Raw genomic sequence first — 16,652 nt, forward strand, 5'->3', positions numbered from 1 at the left:
TCTGGAGATAGGAGTGGAAAAACCCATAATGAGATCTCTAAGTCAATGAACTTCAGCTTGACCCCAGACTTGTAGCCCCATGGCACGGATAATCTGATTCTTTTTTCTCCCAGCACTTACACTTTCTAACATTCCTAATCAGTTTCCTTTGTTATGTTTATTGTTTCTTACTTCCTGAAAGCCTCAACTGGAATGTAAGCTTCTTGAGTGTGTCAATATTGTCTATTTTGTTATGGGCCTTTGTTCCCCACTTCCCCCAGGCTAAGCAAACACTAATTACTGTCTGCTGCTGTAGATTTGCCGAGTCTGGACTTCCTTATGATTGGAATCCTATGAGCTGTGGCTTCTGGTGATGGGCTCCTTTCATTTTAGCACAGTGTTGTCAAGGTTCATCCATTCCTTAGGCCTTTAAGTTTACTGGTAGGAAAATCGGGACCAGAGAAGGAAGGGACATGAATTGGGTCCTAAGTCCTGCTGGTAGTAGAGCAGGAACCCGACTGCAGAGCTTCTGTGACCCTACCTAGTGCTCTGTTCCTGTCCAGAGTGGAGACAAGGGGCTTGGCGCCACAGCTGACCCCGCACTGTTATTTGCCATCCCCCTTCCAGGCGGCTTATAGGGCTCCTTTAAGCATAGCCGTGGTGAGGAGACACCTTGCAGATAGCCTTACTGTACTCACTGTAATGTCCTTTTCCACATCTGTTCCAGGGCCCACTGTCCATCCCATAAAGTGGATAACTTGTGTGACTAGCTTGCAGTCTTCTGCGTGGAGTGGCCCGGGAGTCCGTGCCCTCCGATCACTGCATGAGAAAGGCACAGCCTGGGTCCCTACAGGTACTGGCTGTTCCTGTTGTCACTCTGCAGCTCTCAGAGGACCATGCGGAGGAGGCCGTCTGCATTGAGCTAGAGAGGAGGCTACGCCCTCCGCCAGAGATGCCTAATCCTGTTGGGCACACGTGAAATCTGAGTGGCATGACAGTGCCCCGAAATCACGTTTCCCAAAGACTTGTCTTTGTGCCACATGGCACGCAAGATGGTTTAGGGCGACACATGGATGAACATTTTTAAGGAGTGGCATATTTATTTTAATGCGTACCATGAAAAAAGCTATCTGGCATGATCAGACCTGTGATCTCATGAATAATATTGTTTGGGCTACAGAGGGGAGTGCCACACCACAGTTTCTTCTTGACACAAATCGTGTATGCTACAGGTGTGATGGTCCGGCTATTTGCTGACATGGCCCGAGCCGTGAGGACAGCCTGAGGTCAAGTGTCATTTGGGGACTGCCACTCAGGGGTGATGGTGATCCATGGGACTTTCCCATGGGCCTCCTGCTGCATCTCCTTTATACCTGCTGCCAGGTGAGATGGCAGAGGCTCCTGGTGACCAGAGCTCCTTTATAGGGCTGATGGATTGAGAAACCTAGGAGAGCCTGCCCAGAGACACTGGTTCATTTACTTGTTTATTTCCTTAGGTCTATGATCGTTTTTTGTTTGTTTCTTTTTTGTTTTTTGTTTGTTTGTTTGTTTGTTTGTTTAGGCATTCAGAGCCCTTTCTATTAAAAAAAAAAAAAGGATTACTGCTGAAAACAGAGACTGAAAGAGGGGTAAGAAGGGAAGATGGAGGAGGAACAGGAGTGATGTGTGGTGTTATTTCAAAATAGATAAAAATTTAACTTCTGACTCTTTTCATGACCACAAATGAAATGACTTGTGAAGTCAGACTGTTGGAGGCTGTGTTGCAGTGAACAACTTGAGTCGGATTCCTACGTAGGGAAGAGAGAGTTCCCGCTCCTTCCTAGGGCCCTAGTTGCAATTACACTTGAGGACTAATAATGTGGCATGATGGGTTCCCCTTCCTTTCTCACATTTTTCTTAATTCTTCTTAGAATATTAATGCAGATGTGAGACCCCAACCTATTATCTCTTCCTAAACTGGGATCACTGAACTGAACCAAGGCAACATCAAATGATTGACATTAGAAATGTAAATAGGAGTTTCCTGAAGTATCTATAAATAACTTTTTCTTTTGCCTTAGAACATTCAAGAATTAAACTTGCCTCTTCTGGTGTTCTGATCTTGCCATAACATTTCAGACATCCATAAACTGCCATTATTCAACAAATGTCGGTGAGCTCAAGGCATTCTGCTAGATCCTTACAAAGAAACAGGATACCTTTTTCCTACTGTTAAGGAGCTTACAATCTAGGGTGCAAAAAACAAGACCTAAATCCATAGGACGTGAGGAAACATACAACAAGAGCATAGATGAGTAGGTCAGAGGTTGGACAGAGGAGTAAGACATAATTGGGGAACTAGGAAGGACATGGTAGACCAGTAGGCAGAAACCCATCCTGGATGTAGTGGAGCTTGAACTGGGTTTTGGAGATTAGATAGGATTTTAATAAGTCTCAGAGAATGAGGAGATCATGAACAAAGGCACAAGGAGGGGCCATCCAGGGCCGTTTTAAGGGACCAAGAGGCATCGGAATGGAGAATTACATGGTAGGAGGAGGATGGGGCCTTGGATCCCTTTAGCCACTTTGAAGTTCCTTAACTTTGACAAGTCCAAGTTCCTTGTCCTCAAAAGGAGTCGTTACAGTTTCCTACCATATGGGGTTGTCATGAGTAGTAAATGATTTACTATAGGTTATATACATGATAGTTTTCCAAACTGGTCAGAAGACCCAGTAGTGCGAGATTGAGTAGAAGAGTTGGGCAGCAGTTTGATTTTGGGGATGGGGAGCCTTGAAGTACCTAAGGAGGGAAATGAGGAGATAATATAGTTTTAGAATTGTCAGATACTTAGAGAAATTCACTGCTAGGATAAAAGAGATTGGCAGAGGTTTGGTAACTTGTATAACCCCAGGCTTAATTAGAGACAAAGCCAGGAAGAGAAGGCAGGTCTCCGGACTTTTAGTTCAGCATACTTCTCAACATTCCCTAGGTTTGATCTCGAGAGATGTTAGAAATGCAGATTCCTGGGCCCCACTCCAGACCTACTGAATCAGAAACTCTGGGCCCCAGCAATTTGTGTTTCTAATATTTTAAAAACATTTTATTTTAGGGGCAGCTGGGTGACTCAGGTGGTTAAGCATCTGCCTTCAGCTCAGGTCATGATCTCAGGGTCCTGGAATTGAGCTCCACATTGGGCTCTCTGCTCAGGGAGAGTCTGCTTCTCCCTCTCTACCTTCCCCTGCTCCTGGTCTCTTTCTCTTACTTATTCTCTCTTTCTCAAATAAAAATAAAATCTTTAAAAATTTTTATTTATTTGAGAGAGAGAGAGAGAGCCCTCATGAGCTGGGGAAGGGGCAGAGGGAGAGAGAGAAAGACAGAATCTCAAGCAGACTCCCTGCTAAGTGTAGAGCCTAATACAGGGCTTCATCTCAGGACCCTGAGATCATGACCTGAGCCAAAATCAAGAGTCAGGCACCCAACTGACTGAGCCACCCATGCACCCTGCAGTTTGCATTTTAACCAGCCCTCCAGATGCTTTAATGCTTTTAGGGAACCAGTGTTCTTGGTTTTCCTAAGAAGGAATGATGCAGGAAGGAGGATATGAGAAAAACACGTTCCTTATTGGAGTTAGGGTATTACTTAGCAGCACAGGAAAAGGTGAAACTCAATGCCAGAGGTAAACTTCTTTTTTAAAAACTGAGAAAAAGTTTCACATACCATAAAATTCATTCTTTTAAAGTGTGGAACTCTGTGGTTTTTAGTATTTCACAAGTTTGTGCAACGACCATGGTCTAATTCTAAAACATTTTCATCGTCCCCCAAAGGCACCCCTTACTCATTATTGGTCCATTCTCCTTCCCCCTTCCCTTAGCCCCTGGCAACCACTGATCAGTTTTCTAGATGTATGGATTTGCCTATTCTGGAAATTTCATATAAATGAAATCATTTAATACGTGACCTTTTGTAACTGGCTTCTTTCACTTTGCATGTTCTCAGGGTTCCATGTTATAGCACATGTCAGCAATTCCCTCCTTTTTATGGCAAAGGTAAACTTATACTTTCAACTTTTTTTTTTAAAGATTTTATTTATTTCTCAGAGAGAGAGAGCACAAGCAGGCAAAGTGGCAGGCAGAGGCAGAGAGAGAAGCAGGCTCCCTGTGAGCAAGGAGCCCGATGTAGGACTTGAACCCAGGGCCCTGGGATCGTGACCTGAGCCGAAGGCAGCTGCTCAACCAACTAAGCCACCCAGGTGTCCCATATACTTTCAACTTTTGCCTCAGACAAATTTGGTGACACAACTGAGCTCACACTACCTCAGAAAAGGAGATTTCTCTTGGTAATATTTGCGTAGAACTATATAGCTCTCAAAGAATTGGCACAAGTAATATAATATAAGCCTTAAACCAACCCTGGAGCATAGCTGGGCAGTCATCATTGTAATTGGTTTTACAGATGAGAAAACCAGCTGAGAGGGAGGTGTTCTGTGCTGGTCTGCTGTACGCCCATGGCCATTCATTGATGGGTGAGTAGGAATCTGATGGGTGACAGGCAGGGCATGTGGATGAAGTGGGAGAAGCAGCATCTGCAGGGGCATGAGGATGTGAGAAATCAGGACCTATTTGGAGAACAAAGAGTAATTCAGTTCTGCTAGAGGGTCCTGTGGGAGGATGATGAGAGAGACAGGTGGGCAGGGGCCAGATTACAGAAGCCTTATTTGCATCCTGAGGCCAGGAGGGAGGAATTGGGCTGGAATGGTTGACTCCAGTCCCAGAAACAAGCAAGATAATAGGATTTGGAATTTCAGTTCTTGCCACTTCTTTACCATGTGCTTTTGGCCAGATTACTTTAACTTCTTCATGCCTCAGTTTCCTTTTAATAATGAAGGTTGCCAGAAGCATTAAATGAGATAAAGCTATAAATTGCTTAGCCCAGTGCCTGGTTCATAACAAATGTTAGTATTATTAACATAGTTGTGTTGTTAATATTATTGTATTTCCTGAGCTCAGAGTTTATCCTTAAGATGAAGAGGGAGCCATCTAAAGAGGAAGAGGGAAAAGGAGTCACATGGTTAGAATGACATGCTATACCACTTTGGTAGCCATACGGAGGGCAGATTGATGGAGGGTAAAACTAGAAGCAAGGACTGGCTAGAGGGTTGTTATAAGAAGCCCCAGTCAAAGTTTGAGTATGGCTGTAGCACTGAGAAAGGGAAGAAAATGAAAAATTAAGGTAACTGGAGGCAAAGTCCATAGAACTTGGGGACTGGAATGATATGGGGCATGAAACAGGGTGAGTCAAGAATGATTCTCAAATTTCGGCATAGGCAGTTAGGAAAATTCAACAGTAGTCTCCTCAACAAGATGTTCCATTTGGAGGAGGGGATTTGAGGAATGGAGCAAAGAAAGATGGTAGATTCTGTTCTAGATATAACTGGCTCAAGTGCTTATGGGACATCTTGTAGAGATCCTAGAGAAGCTTGGTTTTCAAAGCAGCTAAAACTGTGGGAGTAAACGGCATTGCTTATGGAGAGTGTTTGGAGCAGTGAGTCTCAAACTTTGCTGTACCCTGGAATCACAGGGGTGGGGGAATTGTCATTAAAAACCACCAGTGTCTGGCTCACACCCTCAAACATTTTGATTTAATTGCTCTAGGGTATGATCTGAGATTGTTAACAGTTCCCTAGGTGATTTTAATATGTGGTAAAGTTTGGGAGCCACTGACTGAGAAATAGTAGGTACCATTTATTTAGATGATATCAGAGCTGAAAACCAAAACCAAGAATTTGATAATGGGGGAAGAGGAGTTTGCGGAGAAGGCTGAATATGATGTATGTAGTGTGAGATGCTGAAGGCAAATAAGACTGATGTCACAGGAGCCAAGGGAGGAAGATCAAGAAGTTTTACTACTTTTTGTATATCAGTTTAAGAGAAAATGGTAGTCTGGTCATTTATTTCTGTTCTTATTCAAAAGGTTGGATATTTGCCAGGCATCTTGGTTTCTTGTATGTGTGTGTGTGTGTTTCCTTGCATCAACAGTTAGTTTATATCATTGGTCTTTATGTATGTTGGGTATTAAGTATTGTAAGAAGGCTTATATTTTATTTTTTTTCTATTTATTATTGGCGTGTAGAAGTTCCACCATCCCATTTTGTGTCCCATTCATTCATTTGTCATTTATTTATCTAACAAAAATTTATTGAATTTACTGAATATCTATTTATGTTGGGAGCTGGAGATACTAAGATGACTAAAAGAAAAACCTCTGTTTTAAAATTTGGAGGGGAGAGGTGGAGACGCCTGGGTGGCTCTGTCGGTTAAGTGTCTGCCTTCAGCTCAGGTCCTGATCTCAGGGTTTTGGGATCGAGTCCTGAGTTAGGCTTCCTGCTTAGTGGGGATCTTGCTTTTCCCTCTCTCTGCCACTCCTGCTTGTGCTCTTTGACAAATTAATAAATAAAAACCTTAAAAAGAAATTGAGGGGGCGCCTGGGTGGCTCAGTGGGTTAAGCGGCTGCCTTCGGCTCAGGTCATGATCTCAGGGTCCTGGGATCAAGTCCCGCATGGGACTCTCTGCTCAGCAGGAAGCCTGCTTCCCTTCCTCTCTCCCTGCCTTCCTCTCTGCCTACTTATTCTCTCTCTCTCTCTCTCTCTCTCTCTGTCAAATAAATAAATAAATAAATCTTAAAAAAATAAAATAAAATTAGGAATAATTATAAACAACTATTAGACAGTTGTGTGCATTTAAAAAAATTGGGGGGATATATAATTATCTTTTTTATGTTCCAAGTTTTAGTTATTTAAATTCTAGTTAGTTAACATATAGTGTAATAATAGTTTCAGGAGTTAAATTGTCTATAATCTGCCCAAGACCGATTTACAATCTGGATTATGTCACCTCCTAAATCATAGACTCCTAGAAGGCACATACAGATTTAGTCTCCACCCAATTTTGAGTGTCTCCTCTAGGATCCCTGGCCTGCTAATATCTTTTGTAGTTTTGTATACCTTGGTTATGAAAAGCTGTTTCTCCTTCAAGGCAGTGTGGTGCCCTTTTGATAGCTCTGATTATGAAAATGCTTTACAAGATGGACAAAATAAATAAAACTTAAAGCTGATTCCACAATTTCATGCAGATTGATGACACTATTTTGTGTACTGTTGTATATGTTTTAAAATTTCCTTAAAAAATAGAAAGGTTCTTTTTTAAAAAAAGATTTTATTTATATATTTGACAGACAGAGAGACAGTGAGAGTAGGAACATAAGCGGGGGGTAGTGGGAAGGGGAAAGCAGGCCTCCTGCAGAGCAGAGAGCCCGAAGTGGGTCTCGATCCCAGGACATTGGGGTCATGACCTGAGCTGAAGGCAGATGCTTAATGACTGAGCCAACCAGGTGCTCCCCCAAATAGAAAATTTTTTTTATGTTGAGTTAAAGTTTGTCTTCTTCAACTTTGATGATTTGTCACTTTAGGGCTGTTCAGAACCAGTCCAGATTCCTTCTACAGATATAGTCCATTCCAATATTTGTGATTGTTCATAAATTCTCTTAAGTCTTCACAACTGAACAATTTTGCCTAGGTTATTTTTCTTCAATATTTTGAAATTGGGCCCATATGCAATCATGCCACCTGTTGCCACTGATGGTTTAAGTGCCTTTGTTGTATTTATCTCTCACTTGTCTTTCATGTTGCACTGGCTGGCAACTCCAGGATTGCAGTGAACATTGTAATTTCATTTTCTCTTTTAAGTGGAATGCTTCTCTTTTTCTTTCTAAAATAATATTGAATGGCCTGTTTTTTTTTTTTAATCAAACAAGATTCGTGTCCAGTATCTGTGATCATTTTACTTTATTATTTTTTGTGAGATAAAATATATTAATAGTTTTCCTTAATTTGAGATATTCTTTCTCAGGATAACCAGCTTTACTCTAGTATGTTATCTTTATAATGTGTATTTTGCTGGATGTAATTTCTTAAAATTAGGAAACCAAGTGGATTAAGAATTCCCTATGTAGAAGTAGAGAGAACAGTAAAATGAACTTTTACATACCCATGTCCCAGCTTTAAGAATAATTCACATTTTCTGGCTATGATCTTATTTAGGAATTTTTTGAGTATTTCATGAGTGAGATTGACCTATATCCCTTTTAAGTGAAGTTTGTCAGATTTTTAAATGCAAGGCTATAGGGGCGCCTGGGTGGCTCAATGGGTTAAGCATCTGTCTTCGGTTCAGGTCATGATCTCAGTGTCCTGGGATCAAGCACTGTGTTAGGCTCCCTGCTCAGTGGGGAGTCTGCTTGTCCCTCTGCCTCTTCCCTGACTTGTGTGAACTCACTCTGTCTCTCAAATAAGTAAATAAAATCTTAAAAAAAAAAAGATACAGGGCTGTCTTTTCATTATTAGAAAAATTTGGTAGCATGCTATCATTTTCTCTATTGAAGAATATACACAATAACACAACAAATTCTATGTAGGGCCCTTTTCCCCCACAGAGGTTTTTTTTTTTTTTTTTAATTCACTTTCTAAATTTCTTCTGCAGATACAGATTTACTCAGAATTTTTATTTCACATTTTCAGTCCTGGTTCTTTGCTTTTGGAGATGAAGGTGGTGAACTGCCTCAGTTTCCTGGAGTTTGTCAGCCTTGTGGAAACCACAGAATAAAGGAGCTACATATGCTGTCCACTTTGCCAGATACCTCTCAGTACCAGGCACCTCCCACCACCGGTCAGAGAAAATGAAAAGGAGCCTAAAGGAACCTTTCCTTCCATGAAGGCAGGGCCGCATTTCACTCATCTTTCATTCTTGGTCATCTGCACTGAGTGTGTTTTCAGTAAATGTGTGTTTCCTGAATTGGATTTTCTTTTTTAAAACAAATAATATCTTTGGCACATCCAGGAAAAACCAACATCAACCCCTTAGTTTCTTGGGTTCCCAGAGGCTGCCAGGGGATTTCACTACTGAGCTTCCTATTTTTATCTTCCTGTATGGGTCAGATAGTCTTCTCCTGTTAAGACTGTATTGGAAAGTATACATCTTCCACTATGCCCAAGGAACTGGTCTAGGAAAATCCCTTGATAGGTAAGAATGATAGGTAAGGTTGATGTGGAAATCTTGGAAGACACCATTCTGTGAGGCTGACCTTGTTACCCAGGAATCTGCCCCTCAGGAAAATTGAAGGACTCACCAGGAAGATTTTAGAAAGATGCATTCCTAATATATCTTCCAAAGCCACCTGTATTTACTTAACTTATTTAAATTCCCTGTGCATAACATGTATAGCACTCCCTAGTATTTTTTTCTCTTATGTTTGTCTGTCTTTGATCATTTCTCATTTTGTTAATAATAACTTGTACCCTTGGTTTATTGGCTTTGTCAGTCTTTGTAGTTTTTAACTCACATTAACTTCATCTCTATTAAGTGAGATTTTATACTAACTTTCCAGTTTATTCCTGCTTTTGCTTTAATTTTGTTCATTCACTCATTCAACAAACATTTGTTGAGTCTACGTGACAGATTCTGGGAGAATAGAGATAAGACATTGTCTCTATGCTCAAGTTGCTGACATTGTAATAAAAGGAAAGAAGAAATCGTGAAAGAAAAAAGAAAACACTAAGTTGACAAAAGACCTTCATTAGCATGTTAAAAAAAAATCACATAAGGGGGCACCTGGGTAGCTCAGTGGGTTAAGCCTCTGCTTTCGGCTCAGGTCAAGATCCCAGGGTGCTGGGATCTAGTCCTGCATTGTGCTCTCGGCTCAGCAGGGAGCCTGCTTCCTCCCCTCTCTCTGCCTGCCTCTCTGCCTACTTGTGATCTCTGTCTGTCAAATAAATTAAAAAAAAAAAAAAAAAAAAAAAAAGAACAGAGTTTGAAGTATCACTTGTAAAGCATTTATATTCTCCAAAGAGAAAAAGAACAAACTTGAGTCTATAGGTAAAAAGTTTGCTGCAAAACATGGGCCTAATCTTTTCTTTTCCAAGTGATCATATTCGTTTGCTCTTTTAAAACAGGTTTGAAGGATGATTCTTCAATCTTTGAAGTTTAAGAACTTCACTTGCTGTGTAAAGAACCTTCCTCAAGGCATATATTGGAGAGTTGCTTTTTGTGCTCTTTATATTTGAAACATATTTTTCAGCTCAAGAAATTTAAATTTGTCTCTTTGATTTCAATTTCATGCATTGCTTTTATCTTTTCTCTGCTAGCCCCTATTATTTGTAAGTTGAATATCCCCACTCTGTTCTATGTCTGATAGCTTCACTTGAATTGCAAGTTTTATTTTAAAATTTCAATTTAGTGTTAAGTGTTTTTGGGTTCTTCAGTTTTTCTTCTATCCTTAGCACTTATTATTTTCATTTCTTAATAACCAGTATTAGTTGCTTGAAGTCCTTTACTATAACCTCTTATATCCCTTTTGAAGGATTTATATCCTTGATTGTAAATGTGCTTTTAAGATAACGTCTCCCTGGTGTCTTCTTCTCCATTTGCAAAATGTTTTGAGAGAGTTTGCCTTTTCATATTACTTTGTTCCAGACAACCAGAAGTGTGTTCCGTTTGGGGTTTCATGCCCCTTATAGGATTTTGCCAAATTGACGTGTGCCCAGAGGAAGGTGATCTAAATTGATCTTGTCATACAAAGAACGCTAGAAGGAACTCTGTTTATTCTGGGACAGAGGAGACTTGAAGACAACAGGATTGCTGTGTTCAAATCCAGAAAGGCTGATGTATGGAATAAGAAGCTGATTTCTCTTAGATGGTGGTGAGGGGTGGGGAGAAGTGGTCAGAGGGCAGATCTACTGGTGAGGACTGAAGCTGCATAGAGGTAGAATTTAGCTTTACGTAAAGAAACTTTTTAGCCATCAGGTGGGTCCAGCAGTGAATGACAGAACATTTAGAGGCTAGATGACTTCTTGACAGTGGGATTGCAGAAAAGAGTATAGTGTTTGGAGATTATCTGGGCTCTTATTTTCTTCCATTAGCCTGGCAATCCAGAGGCTAATATTAAAACCATTAACAGGTCGTTTGCTTGGCTTTAAACTCTCCTGCTCAGACCTTGCTGAGTCAGGGAGCACTTTAATGGCTTGGTTGATATAGTCATTTGTTTGTCTTCAGGGATCCCTGGATGAAGGCATGTGCCTACCCACAGTCCAGATATTAATGCAAATTAATTCTTATCATTAAAACCATATATGTTTCTATGAATCAATTAGCTAAATTGTATTTGGCAGCAGTTTTGTAACAACTCCTTGTAAGTAATCATTGAAGTTTGATGACCTTCAAAAGGAATGGAAAATGGTGCCTGGGTGGCTCAGTCCATTAAGCGTCTGCCTTCAGCTCAGGTCATGGTCCCAGGGTCCTGGGATGGCGTCCCATATGGGTCTCCCTGCTCAGCAGGGAGTTTGCTTCTCCCTCTGCCCCTCCCACCACTCATGTTTTCTCTTCTCTCTCTCAAAATAATTCTTAATTATCTTAAAATCTTAAAATAAATAAAATCTAAGAAAAGTGGGGGGGGGGTGGGAAAAGCTGTTGGATATGTCTTTTTGGCTATATTTGAGATCCTTGACATCTCTACAGTCATTTGGAGACTAAAACAACAGAGGTGGGAGATTTTGTACCTTCTGGTGCTGTGGCTGCTTCAGGATTTCCAGCTGTCCAGGTGATGTGGGTCTTCAAATTTCAAGACAGAGCATAACAAATATCATCTTGGTGGGTTTCTAGATCTAGTTAGAGACCTTAGGCTGCCATGGAAGGAGCCATGGAAGTCATCTAGTCCCTGTATTATATTGCAGTGTCCCTCCTACATCCAAGCAGCTAATTAGTCTCTACTTGATTACATTCCCAGACCAGGATCTCGCTAATTCTGGAGCAAACTCTTTCCATCCTCGGATCATTAGGAAAATTAGAGATGTCTAGACTTAGCCTAAGCTAGGGTCTCCTGCTCTGTGGCATTCCCCCATTAATCTGTGGGGGAAATAGGAAAGTAACAAAAAAAGAAACGTAAGTGACCACAGCTTGTGAAAAACGTTCAAATGTACTTAGTAATCAAAAAACTTCAAATAAAAACTATAATGAGCTCTGATATGGATGTCCGTCCAAGATATATTCGCACGTTAAAAAATGGGAACTACTGAGTTTAGAATGATTCTATTTTTGTGGACTGGATATTTTACTATGTGTAATACAGATGGGTATAAATTCAGAAAAAGTTGGCATGAATACTTACCAAATACTTTATGTAATTTTTAACCTGGATAGAATTATGCATACATTTACTTTTTTTCTATATTTTTCAAGAAATACATATTTCAACCAATAATTAGATGCTACTTCCCATCCTAGTAGCAAATATTTTTTAAAATGAAAATATTCAGGGTGCCTTTGTGGCTCAGTCATTAAGGGTCTCCCTTCGGCTTACGTCATGATCCTAGGGTCCTGGGATTGTACCCCACATTGGGTTCCCTGCTCAGTGGGAAACCTGCTTCTCCCTCTCCCACTTCCCTGCTTATATTCCCTCCTTCACTGTCTCTCTTTCTCTGTCAAATAATAAGTAAAATCTTTTTTTAAAAATGGCAATATTCAGTGTTCACAAAGTCTGACAGGGAGTGAAAACTGCTACCTTCTTGGAAGCAGTTTGACAGTACACATCCAAATTCTTAAAAATGACACATGCTTAAATTCATTAATTTCAGTTTGAGGAATTTTTCCCAAGAAAATATCTGGAAAGTAGCCATTTACCATGAATAAGGATGTTCACTGTGAAGCTTTTATAATACTGAAAAATTGGAAATAGCACAAATGTCTAAGGATAGATTTTCTAAATAAATTATGACATGGCCAAAGAAAATAACACTATATAGCAATTTCAAATGATGATGTAAATGCTTAAATATTAATGTGGAATGAAATTCATGAACTATTAAATGGGAAAATTATATCTCATTTGAATAAAAATATGTAGCATCTATGAGCATGGAAAAATGAAAAATTAACCATTGATAACTCGGGGGGGTACACTTTTAGGTGATTTTATTTTCATATTTTTCTCTGTGTTTTTACTATAAGCATATGCTAATTTTTAAAAATTTATCTAAAATAATTAACTATAACTAAATAGTTAAAAAAGATAAAATAGTACTAAGGGCTTCTAATAGAAATCGACAGTCCCTGCCCCAGTCCCCCTTAGCATCTAATTTCTTTTCTTAGAGGCAACCTCTTTCTGCTCATTTAGCCATATCCTCTGATTTTTCCCTCCATAATTCTGAGAAATGTGCTTGTATTACTATTTCCTAGTTTATTAATTTTAGACATTATTTATTATGGTGGATGAGGACTTAGCTCTTATACCACTACTACACCAGCTTCTCTCCATCATATCCTCCCCAAATCATATCAGCTCTTTTTGAGAAATCATTTTCAGTGTTTACATTTTATGACAATGTAAATATTGTTCATTTCTGAGACAAGTGATGAGCTAAAATTTGGTTTCCTTGGGCACCTGGGTGAGTTAGTTGAGTGTCCAACTCTTGATTTTGGTTCCGTTCACGATCTCTGTCTGAGTCATGAGATCGAGCACCATGTCAGGCTCCGTACGCAGTGGGGAGTTTGCTTGCGATTCTCTTTCTCCCTCTCCCTCTGCTCCTCCCCTGCTCATGCATGCTCTCTCTCTCTCTCTCTCTCAAAATACATAAATAAATCTTTAAAAAAATAAATAAAATTTGGTTTCCTTTATCGTACATTTTGTTTTTATAATTCCTTGTTTTTGATTTGCTTAGTTTTCCATGTGCTTATTGCTAATTCTTTTCATATACTGTCCGACAGCCTCTCAGTGAATTTTTCTGCAGAAACCCTTTAGATAATCTATATTCATTTTTTTCCCCTAAGACCTCGGTCTTCATGTACCAGTCTATAAAGTTGCTATCTAGGTCTCATGTACAGGTGTTACCGTAGTACATCCCTTCATAGTCATCCTGAGTGTTCCCTTTGCCTCTTGTCTGTATTTCATCCCTAATTTCCTGGGTCCCCTTGTTCTTTATTTATTTACTTCCTTGTTTTGCTGAGCATCCTGAGAAAGAGCTTATGAAAGGTAAATTTTTTGAGACATAAACATCTGAAAACCTCTCTAATATTTGACTGATAGCTTGGATGGGTATAGAATTCTAAATTGAACTGATTGTTTTTATTTTAAAAGGATTTTATTTATTTGACAGAGAGAGAGAGAGAGAGACAAGCATTGGGGGCATCAGGCAGAAGGAGAAGTAGGCTCCCTGCTGAGCAGAGAGCCCAACACGGGGCTCAATCCCAGAACCCTGGCATCATGACCTGAGCTGAAGGCAGATGCTTAACTGACTGAGCCACCCAGGAGCCCCTAAATTGAAGTAATTTTTGAAGGCATGGCTTCGGTGTCTTTAAGCTTCCTTTGTTACTGAGAAGTCTAATGCTGTTTTTATTCTCAATTGTTTGTATGCAATCTGTTTTTTCTTCTGGAAGTTTTGAAGATATTCACTGCTTTTAGTTTCTGAAAATTTACAGTGTTATTTCTTTTTCTTTTTTTTAATTTTTTTAAAAGATTTTTTTAAAATTTATTTATTTGACAGAGATCACAAATAGGCAGAGAGGCAGGCAGAGAGAGTGAGGAGGAAGCAGGCTCCCTGCTGAGCAGAGAGCCTGATGTGGACTTTGATCCCAGGACCCTGAGATCATGACCTGAGCCAAAGGCAGAGGCTTTAACCCACTGAGCCACCCAGGCGCCCCCTACAGTGTTATTTCTTGATGTGGGTCTTTTTTCACGTGTTCTGCTGGGCAGTTAGTAGGTGTTCTTAATCTGAAAACAGGTTTTTCAGGGAAATTTTATTGAATTATTTTATAATTTTCTCCCTCCATTTCCTTTGTTCTTTCCTTCTGGGATTCCTATTAGATGACTATTGGACTAACTGGATTGATGCTATACATTTCTAAGCTTCTTCCCTTTCCCTGTCTTTGGCTTTTGGTTGTTCTTTTGCCAATATTTCACTGACTTCACTCACACTCTCAACTTTTTAATTGAACTTTTAAATTCTAGCTATCTTATTGTTAATGTTCAAGTGTTCTTATTCTCTGCTCTCTTTTTCAAAGAAAATACTCTTCTTGTTTCATGGATATCTTAATATCCATACTATCTTTTCAAGGATCTATAATTTTTCTTCTGTTTCCTGCCTTGCCTCTTTTTTTTCTGAGTTCTTCTGTTTGATGTGTTTTTCATAATGTCAGCTTTTCTCAACTGTCCATTCCTATGTAAGAAACTTTGTATGATATGTGGGGCTCACTGAATAACAGATTTCAATGTATGATGATCAGGCAGCAAGTTGCCATAAGTTATCCATATCTGAAGATTTTTTCTGTGGTTCTTTTTGGTTCTCCAGAAAAGGATTCTCTAGTCTTTTGCTTGGGATAAGGAGTCCTAGCTGCCAGTATTTTTGGAACTGGGCGAAGGAAGAGAATGAAGCCTTTGTCATTCAATAAAAAAGAGTTTACTTAATCCTTTTATTTTTCAATCCTGTAGTCTCTGTTATACTTGGTCTTCCTAAATCTGGAGATTTTCTGGTTTGATTTCTCCAGAGAATAAGCCTCTTGTCTCTAGTAGGGTAGAGAAGTGGTAGTTGTCTAGGTGGCCAAGTGGTGTCGACTGGGACCTGTGAGTAAAATTGCTGCCTGTTTATAGAAATCCATTTCCATATTTCGAGTCCTATGCTTCGTTCCTGCTTTCTCCCATATCTGTTGCCTCTAATTCTTGAGCCATCTTGGTGAAAATCAGCTCATTTTTCATCAGAATCCCTCTCTGAAAGCACTTAGGTTTCCATTTCCTTCACTCTGCTCTCCTCCAAATAGTTTCCATCTTCCCAACATTGTCTACCTCTCTCATCTATTGTCTTCTCTCTTGTTTCTTGTATTCTATGTGCTTAATCCCTTTTCTAGTCCCTTGCTGTGATTTATAAGGTTTGGGAAGAAGAGATTAAGACACAGTTTGAATTCACCATGTTTAACCAGAAATTTACTGTCTCTTTTATAATGTAAAAAAAGGGAGTTGCCTAAAACTGAAGGCAGCATTCAGGTCTGATGTCCCTACTGTAGAAGAATGCTAGAGGGAGGATCCCTTGATCTAAATGGAATTTACTTTTGGTTACAGCCTGTGTTTGACCATTAATTTGCATTTGGCTGCCATTTAACTGAGAAGTATAAATCTCCCACTTGCAAAGTGCTCAGGTTGGGTGTCCTGCTTTCATTTTTTTATGCCCTGACTAGTGCACTCCTGGGTAGATCTCACTATTACTCTGTTGATTGCTGATAGATTCTATTTGCTAACATTTTATTTATTTACTTTGCTATTCACAGATTGAGAGATTGTATTTTTACTTTCTGGCACTGTTTTTATCAGAATTGATATCAGTGTTACCCTGGCTGCTTAAAAAGATTTTGGGAGACTTCCTTCTTTATATTCTAGAACAACTAAAGAAGTATTTGGTGGAAATTTGTAGAAAAATACACTAAGCTGGTTAAAAGTAACATGGTATCCGGGATTGGATCCTGGAACAGTAGTGGGAAAACTGGTGACTTCTGAATACAGTTGAGAGTTTAGTTAATATTAGCATACCAGGGTTAATTTTGAAGAAGATACAATGACAAGGTAAGATGTTAACATTATGGGGGACGCCTGAGTGGCTCAGTTGGTT

General features: G+C 39.7%; 1 protein-coding gene across 3 annotated transcripts in view; it reads left to right on the forward strand.

Annotated features, from left to right (window-relative positions):
- FRMPD1 (FERM and PDZ domain containing 1) overlaps nucleotides 1-16,652 on the forward strand; it is a 92,560-nt gene that overhangs the window by 24,395 nt on the left and 51,513 nt on the right. Inside the window, exon 2 of one of the 3 annotated variants that reach the window (XM_082694814.1) lies at nucleotides 4,412-4,481. The exons of the other annotated variants lie outside the window; for them this stretch is intronic. The gene's annotated coding sequence lies outside the window, so the exon portion shown is untranslated. The remainder of the gene's footprint in view (nucleotides 1-4,411; nucleotides 4,482-16,652) is intronic. 3 annotated transcript variants of the gene reach the window in all.

The sequence above is a fragment of the Mustela nivalis genome (assembly GCF_964662115.1).
Source record: "Mustela nivalis genome assembly, chromosome: 13".
Lineage (NCBI taxonomy): Eukaryota > Metazoa > Chordata > Mammalia > Carnivora > Mustelidae > Mustela > Mustela nivalis.